A 19,169-nucleotide genomic window follows, 5' to 3' on the forward strand; every position below is an offset into this window, starting at 1 on the left:
TATGTGATAGTAACAACAGGAAGATAAATTACTTTGAATGGTAGCAATTAGAGAAATAAGGAGTGTGATAGATTTACCATGTGGAAAACATCTCTCACACATTTTCTTACAGTCATTAAACCTACTTTTAATGACACAACACTGATTTCAGAAAGAAACCAAGTTTATTTGATGAATATAAACAAGCTGATCAACACTAAATACTTCCCATACACATGATAACAATGTTATGAACTCTAAATACCTTGGTACTTTACACTTCTACTAGACATTAAATTACAATGACTGTCTAATACATGCCCACTGGTAATTTCTAGGAATTCCTTAGTTTCATATCAATGTCCTTAACCATATATCAATATCACAATCCAGAACATGCCACTCACTTCAAAAAATTATACAAGAAGCGCTATCAAATAAGGATCTAAGGTAAATAGGGAATACTGACCCATTGCTGCAGAATATCACATTCAAACGTCACCCTACACACACAAAAACATTGCAGATATAGTTTGTGTCAACACATCTGAGGTCTTTTCATAAACACTGTTTAAAAAGTAAATTGAAACCCACTTTCAAATGAAAGTCAATGTGCAGGTACGTGCATACTGGATACACAAAATCCTTTAAATACAAAATTCATACTGTACATTTAAATGAAATAAAGAATGTGTAGTACAAGACTGATCTCACATTAAAATAATAATAACAATTTTAAATGTTAACCAAAAGTTGGTTTGCTTCTTTACACTTAGAGGGGGAAGGGGGGAACCTACCAAACATTGCTCAAATAAAATATTTCCCAACATCACAGTGTTTATTGTAAACCCCGAGATTCTATTTTAGTATATGAAAAGATTTTCTCCAAACAGCACAGAGTTATCACATGAAATGAAAAAGAAAAAGGAAAAAAGAAAGAAGAAAAGAAAAAAAGCCATGTTAGACAAAGTTTTCCTCTTTAGGGGCTAACTTGTAGGCCCTGATAAAAGTTTAGATCAATACTCTTGCCAACATGAGTGGAGCAAAAATGCCCCTAAAATAATAGCTGTGACAAAATTGGCACATACATATAAATATCTAGCTATACAGCTTTGTACCTGTGACCCTACTTCCCCCTAGTTTATTTCCTACTTCAAGTATTCAGTTGCAGAGTTAAGGTAGAGACCTGATTGTAAGAGACACAGACGATTGTCCCCTACTACGACAACAAATTTGTCATGAGAAACTAGTTTTGTTGTCTGAGTTTCCAAGTGCAACATTTGTCATGTGTGCTAAATAAACTCCCAAAAGCTTTGCTGTTTCAAAAACAAAGATCTAAAATGCCATTGATAGTTAAAGGACAAACCTTTTAAACATGAATGAAATTGGGATTATCTACGCTATACTAATTCTATGCATTTTACTCTATTTACTGAAGACAGTAGCATCCAGCAAGACTCCTGCTTGAATGAATTGCTCTTTGATTGCACCGAAAATTATGGTACAACTAAATAAAATATCATCTCTAGACAATAATTTGAAAGGGGTTACTATGTATGGCTCATGTAGGATGTTTAGGGATAATTGCACCACAGGTTCAAAAAATAATTTTTCTAAATTCAGTGCAAGACTTTAGGAGTATCCATTTAGATTTCTCTCGTTTACAGCAGCAAAGAAAAACTACTAAGGATTAAGGCCACCCATGCTTAAATTTATTGTTTGTCCTTTAAAAATGCAGATACTCAATTCCCACTCCCATCAGCATGGAAGCATTTCTTCCATGGACACAAAGATACCTCAATAAAACAGCAAACGTGCACGTTTGCTAGACTGACTGAAAATGTTCATGGAGTCATTAGGATCCTCTCCTTGAGAAGCGGTAGAGATTTGAGTGTCAGTTATAATCTCTCACTCAATGTAATGACTTCACATTTTTTATTTCTCCTTGCATGTGCTTTACATTTATTTTACTAGATTTTTTTTTATTTTTTTTACTTTTATTTTTTGATACAAACAGCCTTTAAATGCTATTTGTTCATTGGTACTTTCTTTAACATCTAAGATTCATTGGGATCCATGTTGGAGACTGGTTTTCAATGTAGAAAACAATAACAAACAGTTCCTCATTTACAGGAGACCTAGTGCATATACTGTGTTCACAGCAATCTTATATTTATTTTTGTTATTTTGCTATTTTTTTCCTTTTTTTTTTTTTTTTTTTAGAGTCCCAGCTTTTATTGTTGAAAACCTGTATGCATTTGGATGGTAAAAGGTTGATACATCCTTGTGTATATGTCCATATATATACATTCATATGTATTTATATATGCCTCAAGCTTTTACCATCCAGGAATAGATACATCTTGTATATAATCTTATGATCAAATTAGATGTCCTATGCATTGTCAGAGACACACACCATATTTTCATAAAGTTATCTTTGTTATCAGTTATTAGTACCAAAAATTGATTTCATTTCCAACCTGGCCCAGAGCTTAATACCAGTTATACTATCGATGTTTTGGGGGTTTTGGTTTGGTTTTTTTGGTTGGTTGGTTTTGGTTTTTTGTTTTTTTTTTTTTTTTATTATTATTTTATCAGTAGATCTAAGAAAACAGAGGAGGGTAAAGGCTTGGAGTTTATTTTTTGGAAAAGCCCGCATCTAACTGGGGGTAAGATTAATGCCAACACCCTTATACAGCATTTTACTAATACCTCTTCGATAATCTAGTGCAACAGAACCAATACTTTAGAATCAGCAAATGCAGATACCACATGTAAGAGAATCGGAATTACTTATTAAAATCAATATAAATTTACAAAGAATTAGTTAAATAACCTGTTTAACTGAACTTCATTAAACTATAATACTCTGAACAGATGGTTTCTTTTGTAAAAACAAAATAACTTGCAAGACCCATTAAAGACAGAAATGAAGCTCCTATGATTTCTGCTTGAGTCACCTTCATTGTTTTCCAAAGTATCTAATTTCACAGTAGACTACAAGAAATAATGGAGAAAATGCCAATTAATGCAGCATTTCATTAGATATCAACCTCTGCATTGATTTTCTGCATCTGTGATCCTTCTCCTGGATATCGTGGTTACATTTGGAGATCCAGTGCAATAGATTATCAGTGTTACCTTCCAGTGCTACATTTTTTTCTTCCTCTTTCATTAGTTCCTCTGACAACTGTACAAGAGAACAAAATATTCAAATTAATAACATGATTGAAGCATACAAAACATCCTAGTCCTCATCTAATCAAGCTTCTCATAGACACCAGTGGATATATTACTTTTCTACGGACTAAGGGTTAAGTAAGGATTTACATTTGATTTGAACCCACTTATGTGGCAATTATAGGGTGACAATTAGTTTTACAGCCAATTTGTATGACAAGATCTCCCCTAAATGAGAAAGATTTTAAATTTCAAAGATGTGAAATTTTGTTGTGCTTGTGACTCTGTAAACGGTAAGTTTTCTGATCTTATCTATAAGCACAATAGCTTGAATTGGAAATGCTATTAATAAAACTAAGTATTTTTATTTGGAAACCAAAAGAATCATCCATTGATGATAGCAGGTAGGAATATCTACTCTAGCAACTCTCCAACACTGAAGGTACTGAAAGCAACATTTTGTTTCTGTATTTTAAGCTCTTCAAGTCTTCTTTAATTTACAAAACAGTGGAAAAAGGCTCTATACAAGAATATACAAGATACAAGAATCTCAGATTTATAAAAGTTAAAATACACAACAATCAGTTATGAGTTTTTCAGCTATGAAGTCAGAAATCAGTGACTGTTCCTCTTCGTGGCTTGGCTGCCTTTGCTGAAATCTAGGGGACTTTGAGAAGTAACTGGTGTAAGCCCAAGTTAGTCAGTGGAAAGAGTCTTCCTGTTTGACATGGGCTTTGAATGAGGCTTCGTGTCTGACTGTGACTATGGAGTGAGGCCGGAATGATTTTTACTGTTAACTAGTTCTACTGCAAGCAAATGGCACAGTATTCTTCAACAGAGAGCAGTGAAATAGTCTTATTCACATCATCTGTGTATCAGATAAGTGGGAGGAATTACATGATTCCTTTACAGGGCAGTTGTTCATTTATCCACCGAGTTTATTTCTAGAAAAGTGGAAATGCAATGCATGGGATTCTCTGTTATTGCACTTGCATTTATGTAACCTTAGAAACTCTTCAACCATCCAATTTTATGAAAAGGAAATGCCACAGAATGCTTACAATTTTGTATACAGCTGAAAAATTGTTCTGTTTTGTAAATAGAACTAGTTGACTAAAATGGCCCTTAAAATTCTAGAATCTAATATTTATCAGTGTAATTATTCTGTGAGTGAAGCACAGTTTACAGGATAAACTTGCAAATGAATTTAAATCTCAATTTTCAAGTTCATGTCTTCATGGCAAGTACATATAATGGTTTATATAATACAAACAGATGAATATTTCTACTTTTCTAACGGGAGGTTGGTACAATTCCTCTGGTTAAAACACTCAGGGACTAATCCAAACCCCACTGAAACATGGAAGGGTTCCCACTGATTTTAACGTGTTTGGGATCTGGCCCTTGAATGGAGAAAAAATGACTTCTGCAGAGCTGGAAAGCCAGGGAGTTCCTAAACTAGATCATGTTACTAGTTCTGGCACATAAAATCTCTGCAAACTTTTTATGAAAACTGTAAGTCAGAGCATGCATTACGTTTTGTGAGCAGTGCATAGCTCCCATTCTTTTGTGCGCTGAGCATTTAAACGTTATTCACAGAGACACATAGGCATAGGAAGCACCCATATAAATTAATGAGTGAATACATTCCAAAAACTGTAGCACAAAAAAGTCTAATTTTAACAGGTTCACTGAAACATAATCACAGCAAATCTTCAATATACTTGGTATTTTACAAGCTAAGTTCCTTTGCAATTAACACTCATTTATGCTCTTAAAAATAAGAACCCAGGATCAAATGTCCAATCTGAGGAACAGCAACAAATCACAAAATACAATCTCTCTCTGGCTTGCTCCCCATTTTTTTGTTGGGGTTTTACTACAGAATGAAACCCCTGAATAAGCCCCATCTGCTTAATCAACCCACCCATTCATCAGGAAACCATATATGTATTGGAAGTGTAACAAAAACTTGTTCACCACAGGTAGGAAATGCAAGGTATTTCTCGAGTAAGCCAAATAAATATATAAAAGGATATTGCTGTCAAATACCAACTGAGGTTGAGTAAATTAAATTTATATTTGTTTCTTCAATGCTGTAGTTGGTATAGGTACTGAACCTCTAAACCAGAAATAATTTGGTAACATACATTGGGCCTGAGATTCAGCAGTGCTCCATCTGAAATTAATGTCGTATGAGTTTGGCACCTCTGACAGTCCATTAGATACCAGTCAATGAAAACAGCAGAAGGATGTGAAGATATAAAAGTGTAGTAGCCCACAAATATTTATTCAGATTGTTTTTCCTTTGGATAAAGACACCTGCCTGATTACTACTTTTTACCTCCAATCCATTCCTCTCAGCAGTGATTTGCAGAAACAAGCTGGAGAGGGTGGGTAAACACAAAGGGGTTAAAGGGGAAACTGTTTAATAACAGTAGTAAAATGCAGGCTATTTTTGACATCTGGGTTAATGTCCATTATGCTCCATATGCTTTCCAAATGTTTGCAACAAGCACCCAGATACAAAAACAGATACCCATTCACATAGGCTTAAATTGCCCTCTCCTAACCTGTTACACATGGTACCTACATAAAAGGCCAACAACTGATATGGTAATTAGCGAGTCAGAAAGAGAGGGAATAGCCACTTTATTGCAGGGAATGGGTATCTGACCAAATGTTAGCAGAGAAGGATATCATTAATGAAAACCTGTTAGGCTATTTCTGCTCCTTAATCTAGGAAAAGGCATCTGCATTATAATGTGACATCTTTTAAAAACGTGTTAGGATGAATTCCTAAGTTTCCTGCCCTTGACTCATTCGTCCTTACTGCAAGCAGAGTACCAACAAATGATGGGTAATTACTTAATTTTCTGGAAACAAGCCACTAGACTGAAAAGTAGCATTTAAAAAATAAGGCTATAGCTCAAAGTCTTTCTCAAGTGACCTCTGAGAACTTACCTGCCTCTCTTGCACCAACAAAGTCCAAATGACATGAAGAAAAAAGAAAGCATTCTCCAGTTTTACTTTTGTCTGTGCAAAACCATGGAAAAAATTACTCAGTTAAGTAAGACAAAGCCCTGGCATGGTACTGTCCCTGCTACTAGCTTTTGTGTGACTAAGGAAAAAGTCACAATTTTTCTGTGCCTAACTTGCTCTTTGCTATAGCAGGGATAAACATCAAGCTCCTCACAGGAATTTGCAAGGCTTAATGTTTGTAATGTGCCTTAACAGCCTTGGACGAGTGCTAAGTATTATTATTTTTCAGTTCCTGCCTTTGATTAAAACTGAAATAACATAGTAAAAATTAAATTAATATATTAAGTTACAAGTAAAGAGCAAGCATGTGGTTTGTGGAGCTACTTGTAACACTTTTAATACGAACATGTATTATAGACTGGGTGATTCCCATGGCCTGTAATGACAGGTACCATGTGGGCATAACTTAACTGCAGAATCCCCCCAGATGTTTGAGTCAGCCAAAAATCTGTTCGTGGCTTCTGTGTGAGCCCAGAGCTTGGGCCAGTGGGAGCACTGCAGGCTGCTTTTCCCCTGTCCCTGAAGTACAGTTGCAAACATGATCACAGTCCAGATATTTGCAACTCAGCATAAGAAACTATTAGGTAGCACAGATCTGCTGGAGTGCTCATTGCTCTACGGTTCTCTTGACATAGGTTATGAAAATGGCATGATATGTGCTATTCGAAATTCTCTGTCATTACAGTCCCAGTAATAAACACTGGTTTTGCTGCTTCCCCCTGGCCTAACTCTCACGGAAAGAATAAACCCTCACCTCTCGCTTTCTAAAGATTAAAGTAACCTGTTAAAGCCTGTTATATCAACGTGAAAATCTCTAGTGAGGAGGGCCAAGAAGAGAAGTAATTAAGACATAAAGTTGTATCCAACCTACATAGAAAACTTTTAATGCTGAGATGCCAAAGACACCTAAGACACTTGTTGAGCCGAGTGAAAAGGTAAAATCTAGTTTAAATTTATAGCATTCCTTCAGTGTCCCTCTAGGAGTTTGGCTTTTTGCCAGTGTTCCTTGTTAAAAATTTGTTAAACGTGTTTGGCATTAATGCAAACACAAAGTGCTCATTTGTTACAAATTCTATTGGAATGCATTCATTTAAGGCAATGAAGTAGTTACCAGAAAAGAAAAAATGTTCATTAAGTACATTTTAAAAATACAATGATGTATGCGGTGCATAACTATGGCGCCCCAGTGGCTATATAAATATCTGACAGAATAACCACAAGTTGTGTTTGGTTTGAAATAGGAATCTTTTAAACATAACCGATAGAACAAAACCTGGTTTTGTTTGTTGTCAAAACTGATGTTAGTCTTTCTTGTTTAGAACTAGCTAAAATAACCAAATTTTTGGCATACAATTTCTTACATCTCAAATCAATAAAGCCCACAGGTTAAAGTAATGCTAAAGGAAGTTTCTTGATTCAAGTGGTAAGTGCAGCACTGCACATTATCTGGAGAACACTGAACACAGAAAGTAAACACCCTGCTTGGAGGAGAACAAGTTTTAGTCATTCTTAAAAACTCCACTTGAGGAAATGTTACCTGGGAGATCTGCAGCTGTCTCGCAACATGCAGGTACACCTAGGCAAATGTGTCCTGCTCTACTCATTGCAGTAATCCTTTCAAATCTAGTTTACAAAATCCTAATAACAAATCTCTCTTTTATAATAACATGAAATTTCCCTGATAATGATAACTTACCGACTTTGAATAAGCAATTCTGAAGTGTATTTCTTAGGGGCTAGAAAATATATTCTTAGGTAGTGTAAAAGTAGAAGAAATTTTCTTTTTACTTTTTCAATGATTTATAGTTACTTACAATAAAGCTTAAAAGTGGTAAATACATGAATTAAATATACTTTAAAAGAAAGATCCAGAAACTGTGTGATTTAATTAAATATTGAAAGGTTCACAAATAAGCATCAGTACAGAAAGTTAATTATAGAGACAAAACTAACTTTATTCCAATCCTGACAAAGAAATTATTTATCCCATTTGTTGCTATTTATGTTTTAAATTCATTAGACAGTAAACTTCAGAAAGATCTGCAGCTGGTGGTAGAATCACTGCATGAATGTGATGAACTTTCCATATTGCTATAATGCCAGAATTGTTAATCTCTGTCAGGGATAAAAGCAAATACCACTGGGATGAATAAAATCAAATGGATTCAAGCCCTCTAGAGAGTAAGAGTCCTTGAAAACTACTGTACAATTATATGATAAAATTAGATGAAGTTTATGAACCTTGAGATTATTTGGACAAGGATGCCTTCTCTACTGGGAATGTTTATAAATCAAAATTAGACAAGTGATATATGACTTTAAAGACATTTTGGGGTATTTTTTTAATAAAATTTTTCTTTTCATAAAACAAGTCTAGTCCAAATCAAAGCTCTTCAGAAATATGAGAAAACTCAGCACATATTCGTCAATCTGTCACTTTCACACCAAATTAAAAAGAGGGATATGGTAAATGTTAAGGGTGGCTTCAGACTGGCACTCTTCAACAGGCTGAGCTGGAGCATATTGAAGATGATGGAAGAATTTCCATCGACTCCTGCAGACCTGAGAGCTGCTCACAGGGACGGCAGTGACTCAGCAGCACAGGGCGCAGAGCTCTTCATCAAGACATTTATGACTTCCTTAAGATGCAGCATATGAGACCATTAAGACTTCTTGGTTTTTTTTTAATTTAAATTAAACAGTAGTGACAAATAAAGAAGAGCTCTTGGGTAAAGTGGTTCAAACAACAAGAGTTCCCAATGTGATCCTAAAAACTGTCAATAGCAGAGATTACTTAATGAAATTCAAGGGAACCTTTTTCATCCTTGTTGATGTGGAATGCCATTTATTCTCATGCTAGGGACTAATTAGGGGCCTTTTTTGAAGATCAAGGTTTTGCGATCTCTGCTTCTTAATAACATGGTTTGCCTGTCTGCCACCTGGGACAAGGCAAGGCACTCTCTCTAACTCCTGAACAGCAGGCACTGCCTTAGGCCATTGCAAGTGCAGGCAGGAAACTGATCCTGCCTTTTCAGCAGATTAACCCGTTCACTGCCAGCCCTCCACAAGCCCATTCAAAGTCCTGAATAGGCAGTGACCAACCCAGTGGGAAAGCATTAATATAATAAAAAAATCGTGTGGCTGGAAATCCAGCATTAAGGGCAAAATTATTGCATTGTTACAGTGATAAAGATGGCACCACAAACCCTGATTTACTTACAGACTGGACTGAATGCCTGGGGCAGTGCTTGTGGCAAATCCACAGATCACTTGCTGTGCTCCAAGCAGACAGACAGACAGTTCATGTTTCTGGTGCTGGGAAAAGAAGTGGTTAAATAAAAGCTGTGTCAAGCCCCCAATCTAATAAGTCATCTTATTAGGAAGTTGTGATGCCCTGTTTGCCCTAGCCTGTGGCTTGTCTGCTCCAGTGAAAGGTCTCCTGCTGGGACCTTTGTGGCATTATATGAGGTACAGAAGGCTGCTGCAATATATGAGCCTTGGTTTTGAGCAGCCAAAACAGCAGGAGAACTAAGCTGCAAAGAATTAAACATGTAACAACTTTGTAAAAGCACAGACAGTGATTGAGGTTGGCCTTTTTGCTGTTGACACATTCTGGGCCCTGTAGGTTGTGGTCACTAAGCCCATTAGAGTTGCAGTGTGGCAACATCTAGTTCAGCAAGTTCAGTGTGTTTCTGTTTTATTTCTAAATACTGGACGCAAGCTGGCAGTGATAGGAGAGCGGAATATGGCACCAGAAATATGTCATAAACACAGTCGTCATTGTCAGGGATGTGAAATTACTTTTCAAACTATTTCTGGCAGATGGAGGTTGGGTGTATTTTTGCATTTTGTTAACTGAAATTTAATTGCAACTTGCTGCATGTTTTGTTTAATTTTTTTTTTTTTTTAATAAAACCTCAAGATGTTGTTTTCTCTTAAAAGGGAAAATTTTCACTGAATAGAGAAATCTTTGTGGCTAGAAATTAATTGCAGAATGAAGACAGAAAAATTGAACCCACTAAAATATCAGCTGGGATGTTTCACTCATGAGCATCCACTTATTTAAATCAACACTCCCCAATGCTCTGATTTTTTTTTTCATTTCTTTAATATAAAACATGTATTTAATTCAGATTTTAAAGACTGGTTTGAGAAATGGACAAGAAAGATTAATTAAATTAATGGAAAGAGAAATTACTAATATAGTTGAGGGTTAGATTTAAATTATAAACCCTAACACAAAATACAAATCAGAATACCCCTCCCTATCTCCCTAAGGACTACACTTTTATCAGGGAACAGTGCAAGGTTTCCATGGCATGACGATAAGGATGCTCATGGTCCCTGAGCTCTGAAAGTTCTGTTTGCCTTGTAAAACCACACTGTGGTCCCATGATTTGTAAATCCCTGCAGATTCATCACTGCCAGGAGTTACCAGCCTTAAGATATGGAGCAAATGACGAGCTGGCTGAACACTTGTGCATCTGAAACATTTTTCTCTCTCTCGAGCCTGTTACGTGTTGCCGCTGCCCTCATTCCCAAATGAGCTAAAGCTTATGTAAGAGGTTAAATGTGCAGAGTGTGCAGAGGATGATAAAGACAGGTCACAGCTGAAGGAGGGAAGGGGTTGGCAAACTTTTGTTCTCTCTGTCCACAGGCATTTCCCTGGTGCCCTCCCCTGTTTCTCCATGGGTGAGGTAACAGGGTTTTTGCTCAGGCGTAGCCACCCTTTGGGTGCACCCAGCTCACTGCTGCTGGCTGCGCTGCTGAAGGTTCAGTCAGTTCCTACTTGCTGATCAACAGAAATGTCCAGCCACTCCTTTTGCAGGGACAAAAATGATGTCAAAGGCAAAGCACATACTTTCTTTGGCCACTAGTGATGAAGGAGTGTTTCTTTTCTGTTCTTAAGAGTTTGCCTGAGCCAAGCAAGGTCATAGCTGTGGCTTTTCTCTGGATGAGTGGAATTTATAGAATTTGTAGGACTTTTTTTTTCTTCCCTGTCATCTTTTCAGATTTGTTGATAGTCTGGGACTAGAAGGAAATTCTTAGAATCTCATATATGTTTGTCTGGTTGTAGGGAGTATGACTTGGTTTTCACCTCATGCATCCTACCAGAGTCAGTCAATATTTAATAACTAAAATTGGCTGGCTGTTGTGCTTGGATAACTCTAGTTACTGTGGCTGTCACCACACTCTGTTGTTAGAAGCATATTGGTTATGAGATGTTTTACCAGAGTAAATATTAATAAATTTGGTGGTTGTGGTGAGGACGTTTAGTCCCAAAGCATTCCAGCCAACAAGCAGGCACAGAAGGGCTGTACTCCTTTTGAAGTACCCAAAGGCTGGATGGAGTTGGGAGGAAGAGAGGTGGTGAGGGTTGAGTGCAGGTTTGAGGTTATTTTATGTGCGTGCCTATTTCTTCCCTTAGGAAAAGGCTAGATTCTTGGCTAGAGAGGATAAGTCTTCTTGGAAGTGCTGGGCACAGCATGGTGTCCTTAGGGCAGATGGCTCTAGTAAACTGGCAGTTTGCTAGGATTATCTTTTTCTTAACCAAGTAATAATAAGAACATTAATAAAGGTGCACCTAATGGCTTGCATCTGCTTTTCTAATCACTTCAGATTGTTTATCTTCTAAAGCTGAGAATAAACTAACAAGCTTCAGAGTATTGCTCTGTGGATCTGACTATTTGTACCAACTACTCTATGTCCCTATCTATACTTCAGAATTTAGGTAAACCATTAACATGCCATTTCACTAGTTTGTTCTGCTAGTTAATAGCCCTGTACTCTTTAAAGTTATCCTATCAGTTATATTTAAATACTAATTGTGCTATGGAGGCCATTTTGAGGTATGCTTATTATATTAATAATAACATAACAGAAATCAATACGCCAAAGGATAGCTCAGAGTTTCGTTATATACCAAAGCCTGTTCTACAGTAAGATATACTTTCATCTTCTTCCCCTCCAAATGATCCTAAATATTATTTATTTTACATGGTTCATGATATGAACCTACTTATAAAAGTTAAGTGTGATATTTACAGTTCCATCTTTTAAGGTCAAGAAGAAAGAGATGCAACAAAGGAAAGTGTTAGTGGGTTTGGTCTATTTGAAGTAAGACCAACACTGGATCCACTTAAAACTCCTCGAGCTGCTGAAGCATTACAATGACTGTGTGTGGCAGTGTGAACATGACCATACATGCTCGACAGCTACTTATTTTTTAAATACCCATCCAAGCAACACGCAGCATTTTGAAATCTAACTTGTGTGGTCTAATTATGCAATAATTTTTATACTTTAGGCCCCAATATTATGAGCTTCTCCACAATTATGGGTCTGCCCACGCATTTCTCAGTGCCTGCTAGGGAAGACTTGGGGACCAGCTCTGGTAAGTATATATGCATATGTTTTAATTTTTACTCTAAGTGAGACTTAAATGTGCACCTTGCATAAAGAGTCGCCTTAAGAGTCTATCCTGAAAGGGACCTTGCAGGCTACCCTTTTACTAAGGGCATACATACAATATGCCTTGCAGATTGAAGATCCACAGTTATCAGCATACCAATAATGACTATTGCATAAAGGGAAATAATAAAACAGCAATAAGCAACTTGTTTAGGCAAAAGCTTGCCCCCCAATCTTCAAACACCATCTTTTTAACCATTTATGAACTCAAAAGCATGCAAGAGTGTAAGAGTTAGTGAGGTCAGAGGCTTAGATTGCAAGATTTTCAAAGGAGATACTCAGACCTTCCGTGCAAGTGTCAAATGACAGGTAAACATATACAACTAAAAATATGAACTTCATTATGAAATCATATAAAATTACAAGGGCAACATTTTCTACTTGATGCATTTATAAAAAAAATGCATTGCAATTAAACTAGATCAGTAAATTTATGAGCAAAAATAATCACTATATTCTATTGTTAATCACAACTTAGACTAAATAGTATTTTTTGCTAGAGAACATCTATTTCCCCTCCCATTTTCTTTCCCCTCTCAATCTCGCCTTCCAACTGTCCACAGACCTTATCTACTTTTTTCTTTTATTTTTCTGCTTGTTTAAGCTTTATTTCTCCCCACTCTTTTTGTTCCATTCTCTGCAGTAGTGAACGTAGTAGACTCCATCAGTCTCTGTTGGCAAGTCATGACTGACTCATTGCTGAGTGGTGGTATTGGACTATAGATGGAAATTGTGTAGTATCATCACCATTTACTTTATGTGCATATTGCAGTTCTGTTGGTTGGAACAAAATAAAACAAGAACAGTAATTCACAAAAACATTTTTGAGGATAACAATTTGCTAATTAAAAACAGAACTCCCCCCAGAAGATACTCATCCTGTGCTTGCACAAATGTGTCAACCCCACTGAGGAAAAAGTAATTTTCAGAGTGGAACTTAACTTAGAAACAACTTGGAAAAAGAGAATAACGATGGCACTTGTTCATCCCCCCATTAATTTTAGAGGGAGTAGCAACAAAAATGGTACTTCAAAAAAGTCTTTCCCACTGAAACAAATATATTACAAGAAAGACAAAATAGTTTCAGGACTAATTTCCAGAAACTCTGTTCTTCCTGTACTCTCTAATTCAAGAACAGAAAAGGAAATTTGCCCACACATTTTACTTTCTCATTAAGCATTCTAAATACAAATAAAATTATCCAGCCCATTTTAATTCTAAACTTCCTGATTTTTTCCTCACACTTGCATGTCTTGCCTCATTTTCTATGTAGCCTTAAAAATATTATATAGGTCACCACTGCTATGTACATCTCCATATTCATATTTATACACTTTGCATATGTGTCACAGTGGAACGGTAGAACTGGACACAAAGATGTGTGAAATTCAGCAAAAAAGCACATCTGGACCATGATTTAATATTTTAGTGTACTATATCGTGAGGGCTAGCATATAAAATGCAAGAAGTAAGTCAAAGAACATGGTTTCAATGCATTTTTTTGATTACAAAATCTTGGTCTTACAAACATTTGTCCAGGTCAAATTAAACTAAATTTTTATCAATTTGTCTAAGCTACTTGTGCTTTTGAACAAGCAAACTGTTGTAGCATATACCCTAACTGTAATATCAATTGTTTTATCATTAAAACTGATTAAGCCAGGAATAGATTTTAACAATTAACAATCATGTAAAAAACACCAAACAAACCCAGGATTTTTTTCATGCAATTTGTAAGATCAGAAATATTTCCAAACTGAAGAATTATATTGCAATAGCCTCTCTTTACATAAAACCAATTTGAAATCTCTATCATCCTCATCATCTTTTTTCTAGGCTTTCCTGTACTCTCTATTCTTTCTCAGTGGCCTATCAGAATGTGTGCAAAGATGTGGGCAAACCTTGAACAGGTACAGAGATTAAATAAATAGCTTTGTGTTTAGGTATATATTTCTTTCCTAAGTATTTATAATATTATTTGCCTTTTTGATTACTGTTGCAAATAAAGCTAAATTATTGGAGGATTATGCACAATAATTCCAACATTTCCCTCCTGAGGAGTTTTAATTTATATTCTGACATTTGGTATGTAATTTTAGGGTTGCTTTTCTGCCATATGCTTAATTTTACATTTCTAAAGGAAATCACATCTACTGTTTCACTGCCCAGTCCCTCAAGTCACTGCAAGCTAGATTTTGAATTTTCAGAATTCCTTCAGTCCTGCATAGGAACAAAATAAATTTCAAAACCATTTTGTGGGGAATTCCCATTAAATATGCCTGGTTTGTCAAAAGGAGCTGAAACCTGCAGGGCAGCTGGGATTGAGAGAAGGCAACAGACATATTTCCATTCTGTGCAGAATTCAACAAAGTGCCAATCCATGCTTGTGGAATCCTTTTCTGTGCTGGTGTTGCTGGCTGACAGAGTGTCAGCGTTTTTCAGGATTACGCCATTATTAGCCTGGACTGGGACCCTTCAAAACAGCTGAAATAAAAGGGCTCTTTCTGCATATTTATACCATCCTGCTCTGAGCACTTCCTGTTGGCCCCAGTAAATCTCTTTGCTAAATTTCAATCGACTTTCATGGTGTTCCAGCTGTTAGATAAACTTCCAGGGATATTTTTGAGACAGGTACAAACCTACACAGGAAATCTCAAGAAGAAATCCTAAATTAATTATATGTCAACATTCAAGCCACAAGAAGGAGCAATTGTCATAAATTGTTGAAAGTTAGAATCCAATTTTAGTTGTAAGTGTAAAAAAGTTCACTGACTCAGTCATGAGTCACTGCCAATAAAATAATGTATTTCACATTCTTTAACAGTTCACTTTGGCTAAACACAGAAGGGAAGAAGCTAAGATTAGTGAACTGTGTATTTAAATCACATAAAAAGACTACAGACACAAATAACAAACAGTAGCTTACAAAGTATAATTCAGTATTGCCTAATCTTATTGCACCTTTCTGAAAACACATACAAAATATAAACTAGTTTTGTGCTAAACGAAAACATCTTCACTACCTGAAAATCAGATAACGCCGCCAACAAAATCTCTCTGTAAGACCACACAACATGTATCCCAGCTCTCTTCCTCTATACACACACACTGCGCTTTATGAATGCTAGTAATACCAAGCAAGCAAGGGGGTGAGAGGGCAAAGAGTGTTGAAACAGTACTAGCCCACAGAGGGTTGCCCGTGTTTCTCTGGTTGTAGCACTGCTATGGATTTCTTGACAGCTTTCCCAGCCCCTCTGCAACAAGCCCTTGCAGAAACTGAGGACTGCACCCGGGACACAGAGTCAGCTCGAGGGCTCTGCAGCCGCCACTGGCTGTGCATGCAGCAGGAATTCCCTGTCCTGCTCCTCCAGTATTCAAAACATTTTCCTGGGAATGCTGTTGAGTGCCATAACCCTTGCTGTGCTGCTGCCCAGTAGCACAGACAGCAGGGGTGCGCGTCCTTCCCAGCCCCTCAGCTGCATGCAGCTGGGAGCACTGCTCTAACCTTCCTGTGTCTGAGAACAGCTGAAAAAGCCAACCACTGTGCGTCAAGTCAGGTACTCAAAAATAACCTTGTGCTCTAACCTGTTACAGGACCCTTTCCAAACCCATCTGCCTAAAGATAAAGGGAGAGCTTTGAGATACCTGATGTCTTAGAAAGAAGAAAAGTGTGTCCTGGTGGTAGGGAAAGACAGAGGGAATGGGAGAAAAATGCATTAAGCTTTGCAGGTTGCATTTCTCAGTGCAGCTTTGGGGCACACATGGGTGATGCTTGTTGTCCTCATTCTGGCCACAGCTCTGCAATAAGCTATGGCAAACAGCAGAGCAATGCAGCGCTGCTCTAAATCCTGTAGTATTGATGCAGACCTCAGGATGCTGTCTGCTAGGTACAGAGCTAGCGGTGAGAAACTGCACTGGCCACAGCCATTACTCCTGCCCCTGGCAGAGCTCTGTGCCATTAGTCATTTGGTACATAATCCAGCAACCACTACTCAAAAAAGAGAAGCCCAAGCAAGGAGATGCAGCCACCATCCTCATGCAGAGGCAAGACAAAGGGAGCAAGCTGAAGAATCTGCTTTACAGCAAGAAGAGTTACAGGTCAGAGACAAAAGCAGATCAGACTATTGACAGGAGAGGCTAGAAAACAGTCATCTTGCAAAATGGGCAGGAGGCCATGGCTCAGTATTCTGTTCATAAACAATATCCTTTTATAAAATGCAGGTAACATTCCCCCTACTTTACTGCGTGCTTTCTTTTCACAGATGAAAGACACTAAAAGGATCCATCCAAAGCCCCCAGAAGATGGAGTCTTTCAAATTATTACAGTGGAGTTATGTCAGACTAGTCCCAGGAAGCAAACACTCAGAGATCCGTCTGCAGGCAAAACCTGGCCCACAGCATAAATACAAACACATCAGAAATCCTGCAAGGCACCAGCAGGAACATACTGCACTTAACTGACCACCTTGATTCTGTGTCTCTGAAATGCTGTGGATAAATAACTATTTATGTCACCCTGGGAGAAAAGGAATGTATGATATGGCTATAAAACCACCTGGACTTTTATATATAAAAAGTGTTTTCACTACTTATGGAAAGCCAGACATGTAAATTATGTTACCTTTAGCAGGAAAAATATGTGCCAAAGACCATGCCTAGGAGCAGAACTCAGGAAGAATGGGGGTATGGTCATGCCAGTTTTGCAGTGTTTTCTTTTACAAGCCTGTTTTACTGCTGAGGTGGGGGAGACTAGGGTTATTGCTTCCTCAGAAAGCTGTTCTCACAGGATTTGACTATTGGTCATGAAAATCTTATAAGGTCAGACAATCCTGCAGGATTGTAACACGTGTTTCCAAGATTTTGGTTATGTCCGTTTCTAAGATGGAAAGTGATCCCCTTACAAAAGTGTATCCCCTGGGAAACCAGAATTAAATAAAAGCAAATCTGGAGATCTGAATTCAGTTCCCTTGAAAGCTTACACAAATTTGTTATCAAAGGGTTTATCTATTTTCAGTATTTCCACATGGACAGATAAAGCTGGCATTATCAGAAAACTACATCTGCATATTCACTATGGTAATAAATAGGCTTAACCTGTTTTCTTAGCGCTGAAGACTAATCATTTTGCAAGACCAAGAAGACACAGAGCCACAGCATCTCATGCCATTAGAGGTCCCCTCAAGGCTGGCTGTTAGCATTAGAACATTAGCAATCTGTGTATTTATCAAAATGTGGACACTAGAGTGGCTTGAAGTAGTTTCACTTCCTCTTAAATGATAATAAATTGGCAGCGTGAGTGTTGACTGCCTGAAATGCAACTTCATTACTTCAGAGGTTAATGGAGCAACCTCTCTCTGTTGATCTTCCTGTCACCATTGGCTACAAAAGACTCTCTGACACAGTGCAGTTTTCAGGAGAGGCACAAGTATAACGGAGATTAACCACATCAAAAAGAATACTATCCCATTCCATTATATTCTGCAAAGCTGGTGTGCAGTAAATCACAATGGCCAGCAGTGTGATCTGCCTTGTCTGAAAATAAAATTAACATTAAAAGAGATGATGCTATATCACTGAGACAGCTACCTTTCTGAGTGACAGACAGAAAGAGAAAAGAGAAAGAGACAGAGAGAGAAGAGAGAGAGAGACAGAAAGAGAAATAGGGAGAGAAAGGGAGAGAAAGAGAGAGAGATGAGAAAGAGAGAAAGAGAGAGAGAAAGAGAAAATAAAAGGGAAAGAGGAAAGGCAAAGAGGAGAGAAGAAAATTAAAGAAACAAAAAGTGAATACTTTAATCATGATGTAAAGTATTAGGAGCTACAGACTTTGCACTATTTTGTGCCAATTCTATAGAATCCCTGTTGTATTTCTTACAGAAAACTCCCCAGTGATTTAGCCAAACTACTATTCTTTTGAAGGCTGCATTCACGATTTTGCAGGAGATGAAGACTGACAGGAAAAGAGTAGGAGGTGGCCACGGAGATTCAAAGAGGATTACATTTAATGCTGGCTAAGTGAATAACCCACTGAAAAAATTTTATTCATTTAAGGAAATGTGCCTCTTCTTGTTATAGGTTACTGCCCTGAAATGCCTGGAAGGTGTGATAACTTTCAATAATTCATACCTCCTGTTGATCACTAACAACACAATGAACTCGTCCCTCACAACTCTGAACAGAGAACATTGTCCAGAGAACATTCTGTACATCCTATACACAAATAATTGGAAGTTACTTCTAAGAAGGGAGAATACTCCTGTCCTACAAGCAGCATCCATTTGTCAAGAACACTAACCTAAATACACATACATACAGGTTAGTTTTCTTTTTGTATCTGGATGAACTAAAATATCTCATTAGAAATGTTTCTTTTTGTTCAATACTGCTGTTTTTTCCAGCAGATTAACAGATGAATACATAACATAAGGTACAGAAGACATGCAAATATAGCACTGTAAATGCACATATCAAGTAATTATATGTGTAGCTGTGCAAAC

The 19,169-nt window shown here is 37.2% G+C and overlaps 1 protein-coding gene across 1 annotated transcript in view; it reads right to left on the reverse strand.

The window, feature by feature from the left end:
* Positions 1–212: 212 nt before the first annotated feature.
* Positions 213–19,169, reverse strand: part of ERC2 (ELKS/RAB6-interacting/CAST family member 2) — a 491,439-nt gene continuing 472,482 nt past the window's right edge. The window contains exon 17 of the mRNA XM_065687581.1: positions 213–3,172. The gene's annotated coding sequence lies outside the window, so the exon portion shown is untranslated. The remainder of the gene's footprint in view (positions 3,173–19,169) is intronic.

The sequence above is a fragment of the Lathamus discolor genome, chromosome 7, assembly GCF_037157495.1.
Source record: "Lathamus discolor isolate bLatDis1 chromosome 7, bLatDis1.hap1, whole genome shotgun sequence".
Lineage (NCBI taxonomy): Eukaryota > Metazoa > Chordata > Aves > Psittaciformes > Psittacidae > Lathamus > Lathamus discolor.